Source organism: Balaenoptera borealis (assembly GCF_965194805.1).
Source record: "Balaenoptera borealis genome assembly, chromosome: 20".
NCBI classification, from domain to species: domain Eukaryota; kingdom Metazoa; phylum Chordata; class Mammalia; order Artiodactyla; family Balaenopteridae; genus Balaenoptera; species Balaenoptera borealis.
This window is the reverse complement of record NC_138879.1, coordinates 3,556,909-3,581,808: the sequence shown is the minus strand read 5'-3', so window position 1 is coordinate 3,581,808 and position 24,900 is coordinate 3,556,909. Positions and strand designations below refer to the sequence as shown.

Here is a 24,900-nt window from a genome sequence, read left to right as displayed (position 1 = left end):
GTCTTAACTTTTCAGGACTAGGATTTTGATATACCTAGACATAGTTCTTTTTGTAGTTATTCTACTCAGTGTACACTGTATATTGAACTCCTTGGATATACAACTTTTTTTTTTACCCCAAAGGGTGGGAAATTTCTTTAAAAACATTTTCTGCCCCCTTTTATTTTTCCTTCCTGTATTGGACTCCAATAACCTCTGTGTGAAACCACTTCATAATTTTGCACAGGTCACTGAGGCTCTGTTAATTTTCTTCCAATTTTTTCTCTGAATTTTAAAATAGACATTTTCTATTGATCTATATTTAGGTTTACTAACCCACTTGTAGTCAGTCTTCCAACTACTCTTAAGCAGCTCCGTGATTTTTTTTCATTTTAGGTGTTGGATTTTTTGGTTCAAAATTCCCCATGTTCTTCTTTTAATTTGCCTTGAGATTTTTTCATCTGTGCATTCATTATTATTGCTTTTAAGTCCTTGAGCTTGAAAAATTCCATCAGTTAATTACCACATCTAGTAATATTTATTATAATCTGTACATCATGGTGATGTGTTATAAGGAGTCTGGATTATGCCATCTTTCTTAAAACGGTGTTAATTTTTGTTTTCCTGACAGACATTTAAATTACTGGCAGATACTATTGTTCTTGTGAGGCTTGGTTTTATTATTTCTTAGGACGTAATAATCTCAGTTTTGAAGTGAGACCTGGGGTGTGGTCCTTATTCTATTTAGAATGTAGTCTTTATTATTAAACTGTGGCTTTCCTGGGGTCTCACCTGAAAGCATGAGTTTCTAATAGAGGTTTCTCCACTTATGCTGGACCAAAATGCCACTTTCCGTCATTGAAAGGCCTTTGGTATCACTGTTTCTCTGTAATCTCTGTAGGAAACAATTTCTGCTGCACCTCATATTTGCTTGCCCTGCGCTTACACAATTTCTCTCAGCCAAGAACTCATGGCAAATTCTCCTGCAAATTCTGAGTCCTCCTCTCTATCAACTTCCTATTTTCTGGATTCTGTTCTGCAAATTCCAGTTGCTTCAGCAGCATGGAATTTTTATTCCTACTTCATCAGCTCAGAGATATTTATTCTTTACTTGGGCTCCAACTTGCTCTGCCATAAGTCTGAACAGTCCCCATGAAGAAAACCAGGGAATGTGTTTACCTTCCCTTAAGGATCATAGCCCTGAACTACCTGTTTTCCAATGCTTGAAAAGGGTTGGCTCATATATTTTATCTCTTTTTATACTTGTTTACTGTGGGTGGACAATTCATGAACAAAAATGGATGGAAATTTCGTATCAAACATTAAATTAATATTCATCCAAGGACAGTTGCTTCTATGCCTAATAAGTGGTCAGATATTTAAATGAACAAATATAAATTAAAAAGTAATTGTGGTGAAATGAAAGAGCTTACCAGTAGTAAAAGAAACAAAAAACAAATAAGCAAAATTTCAAACCTTTACAAAGAGTTTGCTGAGTGTTTATGAGCAGGTTTAGTAGTGAAAACTTATGAGTAAACTCTTTGTATTTGTGTCTGCAAAAGGATGCTCATATAATAATAAATGCTGGAGAGGGTGTGGAGAAAAGGGAACCCTCCTGTGCTGTTGGTGGGAATGTAAATTGGTGCAGCCATTATGGAAAACAGTATGGAGCTTCTTCAAAAAGCTAAAAATAGAGTTGCCACGTGATCCAGCAATCCCACTCCTGGGCATATATCCAGACAAAACTATAATTCGAAAAGATACATGCACCCCTATATTCAAAGCAGCACTATTTACAATAGCCAAGACATGGAAACTACCTAAATGTCCATTGACAGATGAATGGATAAAGAAGAGGTAGTATAATGAAATATACACAGTGGACTATTACTCAGCCATAAAAAAGAATGAAATAATGCCATTTGCAGCAACATGGATGCAACTAGAGATTATCACACTAAGTGAAGTAAGTCAAACAGGGAAAGACAAATACCATATATCACTTATATGTGGAATCTAAAGTAAGACACAAATGAACTTATCTATGAAACAGAAACAGACTCACAGACATAGAACAGACTTGTGCTTGCCAAGAAGGAGGGCGGTGGGGGAGGGGAGGATTGAGAGTTTGGGATTAGCGGATGCAAACTATTATATAGAGGATGGATAAACAACAAGGTCCTACTGTATAGCACAGGGAACTATAGTCAATATCCTGTGATAAATCATACGGAAAAGAATATGAAAAAGGATATATATATGTATAACTGAGTCACTGTGCTATACAGCAGAAATTAACACAACAGTGTAAATCAACTATACTTCAATAAAATTAAAAAAAAAGAATTCCTCTTAAAAATTCTTCATAGAGATACCTACTTCTTAATCATGTCACACTCTTTAATTGATTTCTGTAACAAGGTGACTGGTGGAAGCCACCAATGCTTATTCATTTATTCAATAAGCATCTACTATGCTTGTTTGTATTTAAAGAGAAATGAGAAACCAGTAGATAAAAATACAATAATATGAAAATAAAGAGAGCAATAAATTCTAGTAGAAAATTCTTACAAACCTGAAGTGAATAAATGTCCTTGAGAATTTGGGATGAAATGAAACAGAGGAGACAATGGATTCACACCAGAGAAGTGGAAAAATTGTTATCTACAATAACAAATAAACGTGATGAGAAAAAACAGGGGAGGTAAATATGCATATTTGCATGCTTTTATTAGGCTTGTTGTTGATTCTGGAAACCAACAACACAGAAGTCTACCATACAGAAACTTGGTAAGGAATTAGCAGAGCCATGTGGACAGAAAGACAGAACAATATTTTGTCACAAGGTCAAAGTTGGGCTGGGTGTAAGGGACAATTTTCTGATGGTCAAATTACAGTCCATGGGAAAAAATGGGCACATGAACCTTGTGGCCTAATTTTGAAAGCTAACATGAAATGAGTCTACTTCACAAAACATTTTAAGAGGCATTTAGATGGTTGAGGCAAAATCAAGTCAAGGAAAGCAAAGACTAGAAGTAAGTCCCAAGAGAGAAGAGAAAGCATTAAGCGACATGTACTATAAATCAGTATTGAAAAAGACTAAGACAAGAAGAAAGCCATTTTGTAGTATAGAAAATACAAGAAAATGGTAGGCATAAGAGGTTTATTGACTTATCTGAGAAAGTAAGAGGCTGATTAAGGTTTGAATCTATTACCTTGAAATTATTGAAAATAACCTTAATAAACGTCAAAGCTGATACCAACAAATGTCAAGGGACTATAGAATATTAACCAGAGAGACTGTATTATTATGAACTGTGTTACTGGCTATGGCGTATTAATTGTATTAAACGGAAATTTCCAAGCTGTTTACCAGCGGGATTTAACCACTTCATTTATGAAAAACAGAAAGACACATTCATCATGAAACAGAAATATTTCAATTAATATTTAAAGTACATAAGACCCTTCACATAAAATGTCACATAGATACTGGCTCATATTCCTATGTTGAATTTCTCAGCTAATCATCTGCATTGGCTGCCATTACCATTGTATTGTACCATGCAATTTACTGACCAGCAGTAAAATGAGTTTAAGTGCAGTATGATAAAAACTATGGAAGATGTTATAACAATCATTTTTGAAAATGAGTCCCAAACCATTTCATGAAAACTTACATTCTTGTAATAAACAAAGTCATGGGTTAAAATCTCTAACTATGGAATAGATGAGGGCAGGTGTGCCTTAAAAATATGGGGAAAGATGCTAAAAAAAGAGTTGATATATGTATATGTATAACTGATTCACTTTGCTGTACAGCAGAAACTAACACAACATTGTAAATCAACTATACTCCAATAAAAATTTAAAAATAAAATAAAATATAAGTTAAAAAAAGAGCCCCCTTTTAGTACTGAAAAATAGAAATCGCTCAGCTTTAGATTTATATATCTAGGGATTCATCCTTACCAGGTCTATGACTTCAATTAGCAATACCCTCTTCATAATAATAATAACAACAATGATAATTATTAGATCTATACATCATGGAGCTTGTATACTTACTGGGAGTCGGGTATTGAGCTAAGCTTTCCAAATGTGTGTGGTCACTTGGCGTGCATGTCTTTCAATGCTCACAATAATTGAAAGAGGCACATACTACTATTTTGACAGTTTTAAGGGAAAGAAACCCAAAACAAAACAAACAGAATAAATTAGATTTCAAAGGAGTATGTTAGTTGAACTGAGGCTCCAATCAACCAATACATAAGCCCATGATTTTCATCATACATTTTATTTCTTCCTCGTACATTAGGGAGTTTCTAGCGCTGACATTAGAAATAGCCTCTCCAAGAAACAGAACTGGAGATGGTTCACCAATACAAAGAATTCCGTCATTCAACCTAATACAGTCTAATCAGGATATTAAAAGCTCTGTTGAGAAGCACAATTCAAAGGAAAGAACACTGCTTTCACCCAGTGGTCAGTAGCATGAGGTTCTGTAATTCATCGTGCAAAAGGCCAGTTACACACGTCCTTATCAAGTGAAGCAGTGCATGCACGTCATATGTGTGTGCATTTGTGTGTGTGTCAGAGCAGGGCAAGGGTCTTCTTTTTTTTTTCCCTTTCTTTTCCTCTTTATTTTCTCCAGGCAAGAGTTTGATGCCAAGCCTATTTACAAAGTTCAGCTTTGGGGTCGTGAGAATTTTGCTGCATACAACTGACAGTCTTATGTTCCTGAAACTCACAAAGCTTTTATGAGCTTCATTCTCTCTCTTCAGCGCCATGTATCTTAACCTCGTCTTCTCGACCTGCCCCAACTATTGTTGAGAATCAGAGAGGGAAGTCTGGACACAGACAGCTAGAAACTCAGCTTATTACCTGAGTTTTATGGCTGGAACACATTTGACAATATTTTGGTGGGGTTTTGCTGCAATAGGATCTATTCAAGCAGTCTTTTATTTTGAGCTAGCTAGATCTCTGGAGATCAATATAATAGGAGTTTTGGAGAGAGACAGCTATTCTGAGGTTTTCCTGAAATCCAACAAAGAAAGTCATGAGAAAGATAATTTAGTAGTCTTAAATATGATTTCCCTGGTTTCTATCAGGCATAGTTCAAACCTACATCAGTAAATTTGTGGTTGTGATTGACAACCTTAAAAGTAAATTAATAAAGAAATCCCCATAGAAAAAATGCTGTATAAAGGACAAAGATCCAGAAAAAGCCTTTCTTAACTAGAGGTCAAAAACAGTCCAGACCACAATTGCTGGCTGTGGGTATATTGTATTCTCAGGCTATTAATGACTTCAGGGTAACAACTAGTTTTCAGTAGTAAAAATGAAAACAAAAAAATATAGACAATCTTCAAGGTACAAACAAGCTGTTTTGGATTTGTTTTTATGTCAGCTGTTTGAAACTTGGAACATGGTTTTCCCCATGGAAACAATGATATAAATTGTGGTTAGGTTCTTAAGACAGTCAACAAAAAGTCTATTTAACTAATGATGTATTCAAACTATAGTACTAACGACATTAACCCTAGATCCAGGTCTTGGTGGCAAGGGGCCATGGGGAACCCTGTATGAAGAAATACGGAAAAAGTGATTTCTTCCTCTTTAATGATGAAATACTGAACCATTCTAGATATTGCAAAACAGCGTTTGTTGATTACTTTTAAAAACAGAACAAGTTTTTGTGTTTTGAAGTTTTGAAAAAGAAGAAAATTTAGCATCACATAAAATCATAGACCAGGGATCACCATTTATTAGTATGTGGGTGAAAAAATTTAAAAGCTGGTTGCAAACAAAATGCATGGTACCAATTATTTGTCTATCTATCTGTATATGAAAAACTCTGGAAAATATAAATACATTTTTATGTGTATAAGTTATTTTCTCCTAAAATAGTTGTTTGGGATATCTATGATGCTTTTCTTAGGATAAATGCTTCAAATTATACTTGCTGGGACAGCATATCTGCTATTTAAGCCTTCTGATGGGTCTGGCCAATGGCTCTTGAGCAAAGGTGGTCCTACTTTATGTTCTCACCAGAAGTCCATGAGAATCACTGGGCAAAAATTTTGAAATAGGTTTGTTTGTTTTCAGCACACTTCATTTTCCTTTCCACGCTCTTTCTAAAGCTACCCTTCCCCCAATGGCTGTATTTCTTTTCTCCCACCCAAAAGGCCCTGGTCTCTTGTAGACTGTAAACGTCTCCACTACACCCGATCACTCATCCTATTGCACTGTTACTTAGAAAGTGCTCTTCATCCAAAATGACCACTGGGTTTCCAAAAATTGCATCTCCACATCTGTAAAACTGTTTCCAAGAAGTGCATCCCCAGAGCCGAGAAAAGATTTTTTTTTTTTCTTTTGGGAATAAATACACATCTTGAGGAGCAAATGTTTTGTTACAGTATCCTTTACCCAAAATTCAAGGTACACAAAAGGGCTTATTTCAAAAGAACAGTTAAAATAATGGATCCCTAAATATTTGGTGGCTACAGGTAATGAATCACAATGCGAAAATCGTTAATTGATAGATTTAAAATGATTTATGCCTTGACTTAGCCTATTTCTAGGACTTAATCAGAGATGTGATCACATACTTAGGTAAAAGGGGTGCAACCAGGGTGGTTTAAAACATAGAATAAAAATAGACATAGATGCCAGTTATAACAGACTCACGTGAAGTAGCAAACGCCTTTGACATATCCCATAGGAAGGATGCGAATGCGTACAGAATAGTGGCTGACACAGTAACAGGAAGACTAAAATGGGAAAGCTCACATCCTCCTAAACTTGTTGAAATTGGATTCTTAGATAGATCCGTCCATCAAACTGCGAGCACTGATCACTTTGTCATCGCTTGTAAATATCAATTTAAATGTTCTGTCTTAGACTTTGCTTCATAATGAGTTTACACAGCTCTCAAAACCTGAGTTATGAAATATGCTTTGATAATGAGATCTTACAGTCAGAAGTCAATAGTAATAAAGATGTTAAAAAAAAAAAAAAGAAGTCAATAGTAAACTCTCTGAGCTTATCTTTAGGAATTTTTGTCGGGAGAAAACAAGCTGCAGAAAAATGCAAATTCAAATAGTGTCCTTGGGTCCTTAAAGAAACAACAGTCCTATTTTGGGCCTCTGCAAGTTCCCATCCTTCAAGAGTGCAGGTGCTTGGTTCGTTTTTCCATCTCTCTGTCGCATAGAATAAAAATAAATAAATAAAGACACACAGGCCCCTTGTCATTGCCATGCTCAGCAACGAGCACTGCAACTGGGGTTTATGAGGTCATAAATTATTGTTCCCTGTCCTGGCAAGTAGCTTTTTTGAAAGGCCACATCCGGTCTATGGGGCACCAGCTTTTATTATGCATTTCATATTGAAACAAAGGTCAAATTAATTGACCTTATCTATGTGAAAAACCAGCTGGTTGCCTAGAGAAATAAAATCTTTTACAGAGACTTTGGGACAAGTAAACAACAGGAAAATTCAATCGGATGGCAGCTGGAACCTCCAATAAGAAAGAGAATTAATTTGGAGGAATTTAATTTCTGAATGATCAGCTGAGAATCAATAACAATTACGTTTTTTTCTAAGAAACAACAGAGCCAAGGAAATTCCGAAAGTCATCTGCATATTCACACATTTTTCATATATTTCTTTACATATTACAATTTTGAGGGAAGGAGTCAGAGAAGTTACAAGCCGTCCACTTTTAGACTCTAAGGACAAATGTAGCAACCCTTTGTATGGGGATAACGAAACCATTAAGAGTCTGAAAGAAAGCATTTTTGACCTAAAAGAATCAAGGTTAAAGTAACATTTTATTTTCCCCAAAGAAATACAAAATAGATATTCTATGCCTCCATATCAGCACAAAGACTGAGAAATATAATGTAGGGATCCAACAGCATAGAAGAGGAGGCTAATTTATTTTCCTAAGACATCTGTCCTTCCATTTGCTCATCTGGTGAATGGGATAATAATTCTTGCCTCTCATAATGTTTGTGAGAAGCAATTCAGGCAAGGTCAATGAATATCTTAGCACTTAGGGTCTGGGCAATAAGCAATACACCTGTCAGCCTTTAATATTACTTTTAAAAAGATGTGAATCATGATTGCCAGTCAGAACAACAAAAGGCCATTTGCCTCTATAAGGCAAAAAGCAGTTAGCTTATGCCTCCAGTTTCTTAGTTTATTGCTTTACTTTGTTCCTTCCAGTTTATATTTGCAAAGCATAGCCGTTGACACAGTGCAATGATTCAGAACGGTGAAGATTTGTGCTACTTAAAAAACATTTGATACCATTGACCGTTTGTGACTCTAATATGTGAATTTGACCTACATGTGAATTTAACAAGTGCATGAAGAAATATGGGATGGAGGGGTATGCATAAGACTTACTTGAAAGGATACTCCTGTTGATACACCATTCCAATGCTGGTGTCTCTTATTTTAATTACTGAGCAAACTTAAGACTTTCCCGTGGGGGAAAAATTATTTTGAATTTATCATATGTAAACAAAATGAGCAAACTGGATTTAATGGATGAGGTCTTCATACTGCAGCAAAGCCGCCATCAGATGGAAGCCTGCTCGACAATCTAGTATGGAAGAGATTAAGCCACAGAGAGCACATCTGCTTGGTGGGATGCGGAAAAAGTTAATGGCTGTGAAAAAGGGTTTGAACTTCAAGCTGAGGTCAGAAACACGGTGATTTAGTGACTTTAGTAAACAGACTCTCAAAGAGGTAAAATGAAATTTGGTTTCATTTTGACCAGGACATAGAGAACATCAATAAAGTTTTCAAGGCTCAAAGGTAAAATCCAAGCCCACTTGGAAAGTGAACTACTTGTAAAAATCAATTCGCTGTTACATTACACTTTTTAATTTCACCCAACCTGGGATGTAATTTTAGAAACGAGGACATAGAGATGGAGTTATTCAGGCAAATTTAAAACCAAACAAACAAAAAAGCAAAGGAAGGCAGAAGAGGCAAGTGACTCTTGACCCCTGAACCAGTGTTAGGCTGAAGTCTCTGAAACAAAGAGAACTGAATTGCATGTCTTCCCTAAATTCATATGCAAGACAAGACATGACATCTTTCTGCCTCAATCCATATACCAGGTTGATTTAACATTACAAAACCAACCACGTTCATGAACGTGCTTTCTAAAATACCTGGGTTTTGCTTATCAGGTGAGATGTGAGGGTAGTGAGAAAGAAAGTCAAAACAAAAGAACAGGTCAGAAATTGGTAGAACGAATAAAAGTATTGATTTTGGAGCTGGATATGTGGAGAAGAGGAGGAGATCAAATTAGATGCTTCGGAAAAGAAGAATTTTCTTTCCATTTTTCTGAAGATGTAATAAGAAAACTTCTCTCTACTGAGTAGAAAGGGTTAAAGCCACATCTCCAGAAATTCATGTCCGGATAAAGGCCTAGAAATCATCTCATGGGAAATGTATTACTGGATCTTAGGCCATAAGGAGGAGTCACTGATTTATCAGCTTCACTACAGTAATCTGAGATCCAGCAACAGATGCTGATGTGTCGGCATTTGCATTTTCTTAGGAGCCTTGGAGAAGCGCGAGCCTGGTATCTTTTGCGACTTAAAAAGACCATCTTGGGGACCAGGGTGGGGGGTGATCAGATTCCTTCGGTCTCCAGTCTCCGTGTTTCCTGGTGAAAAACAGGAACGTGCGTGAGCTGCTTTGACTCCAAGGACCCCAGGAATCGTCAGTGAACCTGAAAGCCCTCACATCTGGCTACAGCTTGCCCTTGTTTGCTTTCAGTTCTGCACACAGACGACCACCCTGGCTGTGAATTCTGGGATGGCCCAGCCTTCTGTATGCACGGCCAGGGGAGGTGGGGATTCTGCAAGCTCACCTGGTCCAGGGTGAGGTCCACTGCCTTTTCAACTGGCCTTTGTTTCTGTTAGTGTCAGCCCTTTGGAAAGAGGTTTCTGTGGCAAGAAGCACACATTCATCATCATTTCTCCTTTGCTTACTCCTTCTCCATCAGCTATAAACTATGTCCCGGCAAAGAAAGGTCTGTGCTCCGTAGCGAGGCCTCCGAACACATACCCATACAGAACAGAAACTTCTGGGCGAGATACCTCCAACAACAATTTACTTGGCACAGATTTTGTTGCGCTCTGTGACAGTTCAGATGGTTTCTCTTCTAAAAAACTATCTTCTCTCTAGGCGAAAAAAGTGGAAGAGCAGACTCTCAAAGAATCTTAGACGATGATTCAGCACAATGAGTTGCACTTAAAAATCAATATATGAGGATGGGACAAACATACCTTATAATGATGGGGTAGTTAATAGTTAAAATCATAAGCTATGTTAGTTTTTTAGAAATTCATTAATTTGGGGGGGATTGTTGTTATTCCAGAAATCCATTAGCTTTAGTTTAGTTTTTTTTTTTAATAGCATATATACAGAACTGAAAAGAAGGCAATCAAGAAGTGCTCCTTAAAAAAATAAAGCAATTCCATTTCCACCTTTTTCCTTTTCTTTTCTTCAAAAAAAAATATGATTTTTTTGGGGGGGAAGAGACTCTGTAGTTCCAGACACACAACATCAAAAAATAAATAAATAAAACTAGTAAAAAAGTGAAATTTTAATTTATTGGAGTACTCTGCCTATCTCCAAACAAACTGGATGCATTTCTAAATATAAATGACAGAATGAAATGTTATTTTCCCATATATTTTTTATACAAGCCTTGAAGCATCTCATCAAGTATCTAAAATTTTTTGTTGTATAAAGAGAAGCAAAACAAAAACAGAACAGCAACAAAACAATCTAGATGTATGCTTTCTTCCTTTTATCTGTAAACTATGGGTAAAAGAACAGGAAGAATCTGAGTTATGTTGAGGAATCACTCCACTACCGTATTGCTACCCACACTCCCACATCTCCGTCTCCTCCTGCTGATGAGGTCAGTGAGGTTGTCCCTTTTCTCTCTCACTCAGGTGGTAGATCCACAGAATTCCACTGCACTGCCTCCGACCCAGAGAGTTGTACCTGGCTGAAATTTTCCAGCGAACCTATTGTTCTTTGTCTTTCTGGTTCATAAGTGTCCACCAGTCATTTATCCGGGTGTCTGACCAAAGATGCTGTCTTGCAAGTGTCCAACAAGTTGGCAAGGAATTTGCTTAAAACTGTATGTGTTGATGAATTTTTACAGGGAAATTGATAAGCAGAGGCGATTTCCCCCCGAGCAGGAAGGACTGATTCACAGAGTGGTCTATATTCCTGGTAAAATATTCCATAAGATCGTATGGAAAAACCTGAACGAACTTTTTGGCCAACCCAATGCTTTTTAAATACACACCTAAGCCTCAGGTCTTGATCTATTAAGCAGAAGCCTTGGAAATGCCACTTATTGGAATTTTTGCTCCAAATATCCTGGATCAAGATTAAATAGGTGGATATGGACATAAAGAAAAGGAAAGTATAAAAGGGAATGTGGTAATTGGAGATCACAAAGGAGAAAGCCAAATGAATCTTTTTGAGATTTGTAGCATTGCCGTGTATGTGGTTGGCAGTCAGCAGCGAAAACATTGCTCAAACATTGTCTAAATTTTAATGGCAGAGAATATGAGTACAAATAAATAAAAACAAGTAGCCCCTATTGTTAGGAACACATCGTGTTGCATGTTAATAATTCATTAGCAGTAAAAGTTTCAGTGTCAAGACGCTTCTTTCTCAAATATTGCTGGTAGTTTTTCTCTGTTTACAAAGAGTGAGTATTGATAATTACGCCTTTCCTGGTGTAGGAGTTTTCCTGACAATTGGGACAGGAATAATGTCCCAGACCTCTGGCATCTTTTAACTTGAAACTCAGAAATGGATAACTCAGAAAATGGACCAGAGAGAAGAATCATTATTTGTGTATCTCAGTGTGCCAGCATCTAAGGCATGGGGTATACGGCAGTGAGCCAATATTTGTCAAATTATGGCTGAAGCACTAGATCTCACTTTGTGTAAGTCTAATATAATCTTTCTGGAAAAATTCTGCATTCCTCTCCTCTCTGTATCAATCTTTATTGAGAGAGTTTATACAGAAAGCAGAGAATTTGACTGGCATAGTACCCAAAATATAACAAATGTCTGATGACTCAAACCAATAAATGAAATTGATGAATTGCAAACTACAAAGCAAGCTGTTTTTGAAACACAGAAATTCATTCTAATTCCTTTTTGGTTTTAGAATTTGCCTTCTGAGTTACACATTGCCGTGGCTGATGTTAGAAAGTGCTTTTATGTTCTGAATGATAGAAAGTGTGAAAAAGAAAGTGGCAGGAAGAATAAATGCAGTTTGGTCCTTTCAGTGGTAGCATTGCAACTAAATGGTTCTCCGGCACTTAGACCTGTCACCCGTATTGAAGCGCTGGCAGCATAATACTGATCATTTGAGTCTTCCATGTCTTGGTAGTTTCAGACTTTGCATGCTACGCTAATGTCTGGGGAAAGATAGATGTCCGTTAATTCTCCAGATGTGCTATCTCTCCAACTGCACTTATATCTGTGTCTGGAAATGTTTAAATAAATGGCTGATTTTTTTTTTTCCCCCCACTCCTTTCGGTATATCTCAGAATCCTGGATTCCTGTCCACAGCCAGTTCATATCTTTCTTGATCTTCATCACAGTACTAGGAATTCTTCCTCTTACAGTATATCATAACATTTTCCAAATGTCATTTGTTTTCAAGTGGTCGTTTTCCTACGGATGATGAACGAATTTTAACTGATGTGCCGATACTTCCACCTAGTGGCTAGAGTGGAGAATACAATTGTTTTCTTTTCATGTTGAAAACTAAACCTTGCTCTTTTATCATTCAATGGCTTGGCAAATATTTCTTGAGTACTTTCAATGAGCTACACACAGTGAACAAAACATAATGAATACAATAGTCTCCTTTTAGAAGTATTAAGGCAATTAATTGAAAAATCACTCTAATATACTAACTGAAATATATGGTTTTATATTTAATCGTTAGTAAGCATTGTATTTTTGGAACAATTTTACATTTGCAAAGGTAATACAAGAGTTCCTGTATACACCTCACCCAGTTTCCTCTTATGTCAACATCTTACTATTCCATGGTGCATTTGTCAGAACCGAGAAATTAACTTTGGTACTGATGCTTTCCTATTAACTATTACTATTGACGAACTTCAGACCACATTTGGTTTTCAGTAAGTTTCCCTTTTCGACTCCTTTTCTGTTCTAGGATCCAATTCAGGATACCACATTACACTTCACACCGTATCTCCTTAATCTCTTCTGGTTTTTTCTTTTTAACGCACTCAATTATTATACCCTACCAGAATTATTATTATAATAACCATAGAAACAACAAGAACAGCAAGAAAAGGGAGAGCAATGTGTGTATCTCTTAGGCAATTGACTATCCTATTCTTATGAGGTTATTGTCAAGGTTTGAAAGATTTTAAGAACATTGAGAAAATGACAATGCTTGGAAGAACCAAATGAAAATATGTTGCGTCCATTTAAAAACAGAAATCTGGGAACAGCATTTTCTTTGTTCTTTTCTGGTTGGCCTTTGGGCATCTGTAACTTGTGATGGGTTCTACCACGGAGACATCAGCCAGACAGTGGGAGGAGTCAAGTGCTCAGTGATCAAGGTGCCACTCATTCCTTAACAAACCCCAATTATGATTCTTCTCTCCCACTCCATAAATTATACTTTTGCCGATATCGCAAATAATATCTATTTCAATATATGTCATAGAAATGTGTTGCTCCTTATAATTATGGACCTCTCTGCAAATTATAACACAACTGACCTCTCCCTCCTTCTGGAGAATTGTATTGTCTTATGTACACACTTTGATTTTCCCTGTTCTACCAGTTGCTCCTCCTTCTTTTTATTTTTTAATCGTTTCTTTTCCTCATCTGCTTGCCCCATAAGTTCTGCTATAACTCAGAGTTCTCTCTAGGTCCTTATTTTAATACCATTCCCAAGCAATCTAACCAATGACATGGTTTTCTTTATTGTGTATATGCAACCCACAATATATATCTCCAGGCTGTATATTTTTGGCGGAGCTATAAACCAGTATAATCCAACCATCTGGTGGCCTTCTCCACATGGATAGCTCTCAAATATCTCAAAATCGGTATTGCTAAATTTGAACTTGGATATCACCCCCAATCTGCTCCTCTGCCAGTATTTAAAGCATTTTCCTATAAATAATAACATAAGGGACTTCCCTGGCGGTCCAGTGGTTAAGACTCCGTGCTTCCACCGCAGGGGGCGAGGGTTCGATCCCTGGTCGGGGAGCTAAGGTCCCGCATGCCAGGCACTGCGGCCAAACAGTAGAAATAATAATAATAACACAGGATGCCCCATCAGAAATCTTAGCATGGGCATTAAGTCTCAAACGTAATCAAGTGGCAAACCTTGTCAGTTCTCCCACCTAAATATCTCTTAAATAAAGTGATGTCTCTTTTTTTCACAGTGACCCTCTGCTCTAGTCGCCTATTAGTGACAACTGCAACAGATCTTTGCCTATGCAAAAAAAAAAAAAAAAAAAAAAAGAAAAGATTTTCCTTCTTGAACTAGACAATAAAGAATAAAATCCTTAACATGGCTTATGGGGCTTCCCTGATCTATCCGTGGACAACACGTCCAGTGTATTAATTTTCTATTGATGTCAAAACAGATGACTACAAACATAGTGATCTAAAACAGCAAAGATGGATTGTTTCATAATTTTTCAAGTCAGAAGTCCAACACAGGTCTCACGGTGCTTAAATCAAGGTGTCAAGAGGGCTGCATTCCTTTCTGTAGGCTCTATAGGAAAACCCACCTCCTCGCCTTTTCTAGCCTCTAGATGCCACCCACTTTGGTCCTGGGCTCATGACCTCCACCATCCATCATTAAGGCTGGCAGGGATGGACTAATCCCCTGTCATGTGCTGTACTTCTCCTTCTCCTTCTGTCTTTTCTCTCCAATGCTCTTCTTCCTCCCCCCCCCCCCCCACATTTAAGAGTTCACACAATTAGATTGGGATCGTGTCCTTATTTAAACATCAGTGGATTAGCAATCTCCATTTCATCCACAACCTTAATTATCTTTTACCACATAAGTGTTCACAGGTTTCCAGGATTAGGATGTGAACATCTGGGGGAGCGGGCATTATTATTCTGCCTGTCACAACTAGCCGTATTTCATTACTATTGTACCCCATGGTCTATGCTCATAGAATCTCCTTCTGTTTCTTGGGGGACAGGGTAGTGATGAGAGGAGCAGTTAACTCCAGTTCTTCCTCCTAGCCATCCATCTCCCCTCTTTATCTGGTTAATGCTCCCCCTCCCTTCATTCTTTAAATTAAAATTCACTTCATCATGGTGATCTCTTCTGACCTTTCTAACATTCAAAGTCAGGGCAAATCGCTTTGTTTCAGCACAATCTATTCCCCCCACCACTTTCTAATTTCATCTCATGTGTATCAGTTCCCTTGGGAAATGTAATTTTCATGTTGGCAGGGACAATGTTTGCCTTGTCTCCTATGGTATCCCAGCACCTAGCAGGGTACCTGGCAAATGAGTGGTGACTACCTTAGGAATTGAACTAAAACTTTTAGTCTTTATCTCTGATATTCCCTCTGCCTTGATTCTATTCTATTCCTCTACCTTACTTCTAGTTTTCCTCTGCTTGTCTAATTTCCAGATTAATGAATTTAGATTAATCTAGATTCATTTCCAATTTTTAGGATTCAGCTCCATTTTGTTCTCTATTTCTAAGTCTCCTCTGAGATACCACTTGGTCATGACCCTTACATCGTAATAATATTCACCCTCCCTTAGATCTTGAGCTATTTGAGGACAGACACATATTCTTTTTTTGTTTTGGCCACGCTGCGCAGCATGTGGGATCGTAGTTCCCCGACCAGGGATTGAACCCGTGCCCCCTGCATTGGAAGTGCAGAGTCTTAATCACTGGACTTATCCACTGGACTACCAGGGAATTCCCCAGACATGTATTCTTATGAAGCCACATCTCTCCAGGGTCTAACACAGTGCCTGATATATAGAAAACAGTCAGTGCTGTTGAAGGAATCAATGGATTGTTTCTTAAGAAAAAAAATTTACATCAGTCGAAAAAAATAAAAGCACTAAAGTTGCTGAAGAATGTGTACACTAAAAAAACTCTTCTCTTTTATTTATTTATTTACTTACTTACTTGCTATTTTGCTTTCTTGATTTTGAAGGAAGGGTGCCATGGAGCTATGGCCTTAGAATAAAGCTCATTACACTTGAGAAAATAATATCGCTGTCAAATTCCATGCTACCACAAGATGGCGGGTTCGTATTGTGCCTGCCACATATATAAATGTATATAATAGTCCATCTTCTTTCTGGATAGTTAATATCTATGATGGTAGAATAAATCACTCATCAGTGGACTCCGTTCAAAATACATTATACCAAGAAAAGTTCTGGCTAAATATTTATTCCTACTCCTGAGTCAGCTAAAAATCCAAGATCTAATCACTAGCCTCATACTTTCTTTTTCCTTCCTAGCACTTCAGTAGCTAAAATTTGGTGTATGGCCGCCATGAGTAAGGGGTCGATCCCATAGATGGGTAACATTTCTAGGTCTCTAAGGAGAAACTAAAGCTGGGAAATGTTGACTACCTCATTGAAAAACAACTGAGCTAAAATGTAAACTCAGGTCTTTCGATGCAAAATTACCTGTTTTTGTACTAGACCATTCTGCCTCCATAGCTGTGTGTGTATGTGTGTGTATGTATGTGTGTGTGGGTGTGTGTCTGCATGTGTGTTTTCTCCCATGCGGTCCTATCTTCCTAATATTGTCTGTTTTTGAAGGACAAAATTATGGTCTAACCAACAGATTTCCACCCAATCAAAACTGTAACTCAAACTTCTTCCCTCTGGGCCACTCCTGACCCCGCAGCCTCTCCAGGATGGGCCAAGCCAAGGGGCTCTCTGTGGCCTCCTCTGAGTGGAAGGTCGTTAGCAGATGATGGTTCTTAAGCTGAACCGTTAAGAGCTCTGCCATTAAAGGGCTTGCGATCAGCAAAGGCAGGGAATGATCACTCTTTAAAGCAATTCTCCTTGAACACGGTCACCTTGGGAAGAGTTCTCTTGCAAACAGACATATGACTCAAACATTTCATATCCAGGAATCCTATACAATGGGTGCAGGATTTTTAAAGACAGATTTGGGGGTAAATGGCTGGTTTTAACTATACAGGCTTGGAACACCATCATTCGGGAGTGATTTAGAAACCCCAGGGCACCCTTTGACAGAGACGCTGATGCTGCCATCTAACTTTCGTGCAGGCGACTCTCCAAGTCTCCAGGAATTGAATAACTGGAAGAAAGCGTTCATGGATTAGGCAGATGTCTACGAATCCGAGAGCTTCACTTTGGTGACTCTGGCTAATAAAACTGACATATGTGCACCTCGAGTTCGAGCAGGAGAATCCCAAGTCTGGTGCACTCACAACAGCCGTCCTTACTTGAAACAAGTGAAAAGACGCCATGCGTGGTGCATCGGCTTTTAGGAAGAGGTCGGAAGAGGTCAAGGGTAAGTCAGATACCTCGATATGGACAGACTGTCTTCACTGAAAGCGCAAGTTCAGCCCATCATGCTGTCGATGGTTAAAGCGATTGTCGGTGCATCGAACCAACTCAGACACGCACACAGAGTAATCCCAGGCTGGGCTAGAGAATTAATATTTGCAGTCATGTGTTAACAACTAATACAATTAAACGTCCGTATCATGTCGCTTCATCAGTCAGGGGAGAAGGAGTCCACCTACTCACTGAGAAATATAGTTGCTGAATAATGGAAACTTGCATTTTTAAATGTTCATGGGTGTCTAATAACATTTCTTTAAATATATAAGTTTTAGGTTTCATCATAAGCAAGGTGACTAAGATATTAATTATAATTAAAACAAGAGGTTGAATATTCTAGGAGATAATAAAAAGGTAATGTTTAAAAAATACACTTTAAAGAATATATATATATGTATGTATAACTGTATCACTTTGCTGTACACCTGAAACTAACACAACATTGTAAATCAACTCTACTCCAATAAAAAAACACTTTAGCCCCTAAATTCCCTGAACCCTGCAATGATGTAATTTTGTCATTTTCCAAGTAGCAAATTAAGCGATATTCTTCCCTCCATAAAGAGGGAAGAGAGCAGGTAGCATGAAATGCAGCTAACTCTCTGCAGCCTGGAATTTTCTGTTCCACGTTGGTAGGTGAAATTAAGCCTCCAACTGTCCAGCACGGGGCCACAGTCGTTCAAGGTGTGCGGTGGAGGTGAGACAGGTACAAGGAGGGATCTCCACACCCCATCCCCTCTTCAAAAAAGGATGACACAGAACACGTCACTAACAGCCTCACTGTCACTTTCTGCATTGTTGTGCAACCAGCGTGCAGGCTGGCTGAAGCTTTATCACCCTCTGGTGAGAAGGAGATACATTAGCAGAAACTTCAAGGGAGAATGAAATGGTCCAAAGGAATGGGAGTCGTCTACGTGGGAACCAAAAGTTCACTGAACACCCTCCAGTATCAGAAACCGTTTCTGGTTGACACAGTGTAACGTGAGACGATTCCGCGGATGTGGTGTCCAAAGACACGGGGCACAACTTTTCAAATGTAAAATCATCATTTGAAAAAGTACAAATAGGAAAGGGATGCTCATCGTTTTCAGAAGCTAGACTCCCCTGCCTTGGTTATTCATTTTCCTGACTTCTGTTGAGTGCCCTGGCTATTGGGCCTCTTCCCAAACATCAGGACTCTGCTGTCGTGGTGGCTTAAATAATATAACACTGTTGACAGAGAAAAATAATGAAGTGCTGTTTTCTTGCAGATCAGTAGCATTGGAGCGAATAAATAAAACAAGGCAAAACCCAATCCAAAATATCCTCTGTTGATGTCTCTTTAACTATCTTTTGTCTGGGATTAATACAAGCAGCTACGCATTCATAGGCATGAACACATGACTTCTGGGAAAACAGCACATCTAATTTGCAGACACAGAGGTGAATGCAATCACTGGCCAAAGGTATTATTTAGGGAATTCCTCGTCATGGTTAAAATAAATAATTTTGATAGCTTTCTTGTGAAATAACAACAGAGCAGCTGGGATTGACCCAGTAAGATTTTAGGCAAAACTGGTCACTAACTACTTTTAGTTTTCCTATTAGTAGCCCCCAAAATGATCTGGAAGGAGTTAACTTTGGGCAAAGCCACATTCTTTAAACGATTCCATTACATAGAAACACAATAGCTCCTGATGAGTTTACCCAGCTTCACTATTACCCAGAACCGCATGTTCTAAACTCTACCTGAGTCTTTCTGCAGTAAAAATACCATCATTTAGCACTATTCCTATTTGTGCTTAAAACTGTTGGCCTCATGAAGTCAAGTTTCCAACAGTATAAAATAGATAAATAAATCAATCACCGGAGGACTAAGCAAACATCTCCGCTCTCATGTTGGAATATTGTTCCTGATCATCTCTTCCTTTCCACTTGCCATTTCCTTCCGACTGATCCTAGAACATTCTTAACTGAGATCACTATGTTTTGTTACTTTGCATTTTGGTGTTTCTTGGAATTTATGTTTCTCCTAATCCAGACAGCAATAACTCTGCTGAAGTCTTCAGAGGTACTTTAATTTTTAATATGACCTTCAACATTTTCTAATCAAGGTAAAACCAGAGAAATGATTCGGCTACCTCCAATTTTTTTTTTTTTTTCAGATAACCACTACAATAAAATGTTATACAATTTTGCTAGAGACCACGGTAAGAATCAAAACAAAACCCTCAACTCTCTCTTGCATACTATATTACTAAAATGAATGGAGTTTAAAATTGTTTCCTATTTAAGAATTTTTAAAATATATTCTTTACATAAATTAAAACGTAGGACTGACGAGAACCTACTGTAGAGCACAGGGAACTCTACTCAGTGCTCTGTGGTGGCCTAAATGGGAAGAAAATCTAAAAAAGAGGGGATATATGTATACGTATGACTGATTCACTTTGCTATACAGCAAGAAACTAACACAACATTGCAAAGCAACTATACTCCAAAAAAAATTAATTTAAAAAATGTATGGGCATTTTCTAGTAGTCTGCAATTACTTTCTTTTTCTAAGTTTTTTTTTTTTTATTTTTTATTTTTTGGCTGTGTTGGGTCTTCGTTGCTGTGCACGGGCTTTCTCTAGTTGTGACGAGCAGAGGCTACTCTTCGCTGCGGTGCGCGGGTTTCTCATTGCAGTGGCTTCTCTTGTTGCGGAGCATGGGCTCTAGGTGCATGGGTTTCAGTAGTTGTGGCTCGCGGACTCAGTAGTTGTGGCACACTGGCTTTGTTGCTCCGCGGCATGTGGGATCTTCCCGGACCAGGGATCGAACCTGTGTCCCCTGCATTGGCGGGCAGATTCTTAACCACTGCGCCACCAGGGAAGTCCTGCAATTACTTTCTGAAATCTGCAAAGGTTAGAATATCTCCAAGGAGTATGAGAAGACTAATTCTGTCTGAAAGGACAGTAATATTAACCAACATATAGGAGGCGAGGAACTAGTGTTTTGAAAATTTCATTGTCCTGTAGAACAAGCTCTTAAACCTATATTTGAGAAAAGGTACATTTCATTTTTTGGCATTAGATTCAGGTATGTTTATTACCATGAAGTCAATCACCAAACAAAGTGATTTTTACTGAAAAGAATAGAGGCTTTAGAGTGAGATGGGCTCAACTGTGAATGCTTATTCATCCACCACTTGTGTGACTATATCACATTGCTAAAACTGAAGTTCCCACCGAGATGCCAAGAGAAAACAGATCCACGTGAGTGTGACAGAGGCCACTCTGGAGGAATTCTCAGAGGGGGTACAGCTGTCTATCCCATTCCTCTTGCAGTGGATGTAAAATGTGGGGATTTATGAGAATTCTCTGGAGAGAACTATTGTCATGAAGGTGAGGGATTGTTTATTTGCCCCCAGCCGAGAAAAAATGGGCTTCAGCTACTTGGAGGATCAGATCCCAGGCATCCCATGATTTGAAGATATGGTAGGTTGAGGTCTAACTTCTACCCAAGGAAATCTGGAGGGCATGAAAGTTGCTTTGGCTGGCGGAGCAGAGTTGAATTGCTTCATTCAGAAGTAACTGTACGTCCATGCCATAGTTATTCTGTGATTGTACTTCCTTTCATTCTAAAGGAGCAGTAGGAAATAAAAATAATGTTCCACGTGTTTACATGCCATTGACCATGCTTACTCAAGATGTAGGTTATGTGACTTTGGATGAGTTACTTAATCTCCCTGGATTTTTGATTATCAAGCTTTAAAAATGAATTAAATATACCTTATCTCATTAGAATCATGATACATGTGCTCACGTAGGGAAAAGCACCTAGAAAAATGCCATGTGAATGGCAGGCACTCAATCACTGTTAGCATCTTTCCTTCCCCAAATGTTTGCATGCTGTCTGTCATTCTTTGACCTCAGAGTAATATTGAAGAATTATTAGCAAGGTCAGTTCACTAAACCAAAGAAGTTAATGCTTAGAAATGAGCTGAAGTTGGGAGACATTTGTCTCTGGTTATCAGGAAAATCATGTAACATCTCCTTGGGCCATGGTATTTGCTGGATTCATGGGCACGATACCTGCAGTCAGAGAAGGGCCCTGGGCATGGTTTAATGCTCTGCTTTCACTCGTCTTGAAATTTTTAATAATGTAATCTTTGAATTTGTGTTTTGTAAGTAAAGCCCAATGGGACAATGGCTTATACATGGAGGAGATGTGTACGTTACCTATGTCCACTGTGGTTTCTCACTGCCGCGTTTACCTATAGCATCTGCAATGCCCCATGACACAAAATTCTAACGGACCTTGGATGATACAGGGGAATAAAAGGTGAGTCAAATGTGCAAGGTAAGCGTGTTTCATCTCCAAGTGAGTGAGCTGGGCTCTGACATCCCTGAGAGGCTACATTTTCCATTCAAATCCAATTGCTTTTCAATGCAGAAAGCAGGCATTTCAGGAAACACACATGACCAAGGAACCTATCATATCCTTTCTTACGTGGGTTACTTCCCTGTATCAGCCAAACATTTATGCTGAAAATGATGACAAAGATAAAAAGACAGTTGTATCCATCATTCCCTTCCTTTCCAGCTTTTCTTTACTCATCGGGAAGCCCCAGGTAGAAAGTGTTGATAGGATGTGTGTCAAGAAGTGAAAGAACAGAATAGGTCGTTTTCTGTAACATTTCCACTCTTCTGATGAGAAGGAAATACAGACGCACGTTTGACCTACAAATTGTATAATTTCCGTGATTCTGCATACCAGTGAAATGCTCTTATATTTAAAACTGGCATCGTACAGTGCAAAGATGAATGGGAAATGTATGCTAGTAATTGCATCTTTCAATTTCCTTGCTTAGGACAACATGAAACAAATAACACCAAGCAAATAAAAAACACCATGACAAGTTGAGAGAGACCTCAGTGCAAAGGCAAAAGGTTTAAATTTTAGTAAATTTAATAACCCTTTTTCCTGCTTTCTGAACGAGGGGTTCTTATTTTCATTCCGTACTGGGCCCCGCAAATTATGTAGCTGGTCCTGGTAGTCATTCTTTTGTCTATAAAATGAAGTATTTCTACAAGAAGATCTCTTAGGGCCCCTCAGTTCTAACATTCTACTTAGGGCTTCTACTAGAAAAATAGGCTGTCTCTTTTTTTTTTTTAATTTTTATTGGAGTATGGTTGATTTACTATGTTGTATTAGTTTCGGGTGTATAGTAAAGTGAATCAGTTATCCATGTACATATATCCACTCTTTTTTTAGAGTCTTTTCCCATATAGGCCATTACAGAGTACTGAGTAGAGTTCCCTGTGCTATACAGTAGGTCCTTATTAGTTATCTATTTTATATATCATAGTGTGTATATGTCAATCCCAGTCTCCCAATTTATCCCTCCCCCCCCATCCCCAGTAACCATACATTTGTTTTCGACATCTGTGAGTCTCCTGCTGTCTCTATATAGTACATAGTATACAGAATACAGTATATAGCAGCCCTCTGCAAGCTTGGCCAAAAGATGGCGCCTTTGTGCTGAGAGAAAGGTACCCCTTCTTTGGGCAGTAGTGGCCTGGATCCTGAGCGCAGAGCTAGGACCTTTTACCTGAATTTTAAGCTTCCATTTACCCCCTTGGCTGGGTGCCTTTATACAGAACAAACTACACAGCATTACACAGCAGTATTGATTCTATCCACTGAAATGTTTTCCTCTTACCATTTGAAAATTTGAGTTGACCTTCTCATTTTCGAACCCATAGTTATGAATCATGATTCAAAGAATGGCTGCTATTAATATGTATCTCGTTTCTGTGCTAAAAGGAGACTAGGACGATTCTTCTTGCTTTGGTATCTAGGTTTTGGCAATTCTAGACAAGTGGTGGTAGAGTGCAGTGTTATGAACTTTTGAGAAAATAGTAGGAATTGTCCAAACACATAACCCAGTTGGGTTTTATTCTTTGCTGTGGGTGTTCTTTTTACCGGATTCTTTTGAAATAAAAATCATTAAACTTTTAAAAAGTTGCTTCTTTGGCAGTATGTTCCAAAGAGAAGGAGTCCTTAAATGATAGCATTTAAATGTGTATCATTGCTTTTCAATGAGAACGTGAATCCAAAGACTGGTTCTCTTGATTTCATTAAAAATTCCCTGCCTTGTCAATCAGAGCAGGTCTGTCGACTAATTAGATACTCTCGATTCTAAATGATGATCTTCTGCCCTGCTACCTTACCCTCCCCTGGGTGGTTTAATATAAGTGCATTGCTCTTCTTTGTTTTCTTCCCACACTGTTGTGAAGTGTTGCCATGAGGCAGCTGAACAGCTGCTCTGCTTTCTCCAGAAGTGGCTGCATTCCAATAGTGGGCAAAGCGAATTATGTAAATTTTGGTTTTTTCAGGGTTTCCTTGGAAACTAGAGATGCTGCTCCTGTTTGAATTGGACCCGGAAACAAGAAGATGAAGTCGAACTTTGGAGGGGTCGGGGTGGGGGGGGGAGTGACCGACAGGAAACTGGAGATTACATTCATAAGAGTTGGCTTCATTTTTATTTTTCAAGTATGTATATTCAGCTTAAAGGGGATGTAATAGTCCAAAGAATAAAAATAGCAACACTGGATTGCAGTTCCCGACCTCATCCTCACACCCACAGTGACCTAAATTGATTTAGTCCATTAAAATTGAGGAAGAAATAAAATCCAGAATGTCTCCCCTTCTGAACTTAAAAAGCTAAACTGAGTAGAGGTTCCAGCTACTATCTGATTATTTCAATATATAAAAAGCCAAATAGGGGCGATTCAGCCCGAATCTTCTTGCAAGGCACTCATTCTATTCAACTGGTAGAGAGAGAGAGAGACCTTACTTTGTATTCAGCACCGTGTTGGATCTTGAGAAAACAGAGAGGAAGATCAAAGTATTCCTTGCTAGAGCCCACAGGTTAAGAAAGAAAATAGTAGACACTGAAACGTTGATGTAATAGAATCAACAACTTAGGAGCATATGAGGGCCAGTGAGTGATTCTACTAAGGGCTCACTGATTCTCACCAGATATTTCTGGAATGCCTACTATAGCATGACACTTGTTAAATACTGGAGAACAGTTATTTAGGGTAGGTTCTAAAAAGGACTATCCACATGATACCAAACAAAAAAATGTCAAACAACCAGTTGCTTTGCTACATTATACCCAATAACTCATTGTCCAAAATATATTGCAGATGGAATGAACCAAATGTCTTGGAAGGATGTGAACATAACTAATGAGGCAGTTCTGATCCTTGAATTGATCTAAGGATCACTTTAGAGC

At 38.3% G+C, this 24,900-nt stretch overlaps 1 long non-coding RNA gene across 1 annotated transcript in view; it reads left to right on the top strand.

Annotated features, from left to right (window-relative positions):
- Nucleotides 1-673: 673 nt before the first annotated feature.
- LOC309617797 overlaps nt 674-24,900 on the top strand; it is a 502,721-nt gene continuing 478,494 nt past the window's right edge. The window contains exon 1 of the long non-coding RNA XR_014238147.1: nt 674-3,758. This is a non-coding gene — a long non-coding RNA (uncharacterized lncRNA). The remainder of the gene's footprint in view (nt 3,759-24,900) is intronic.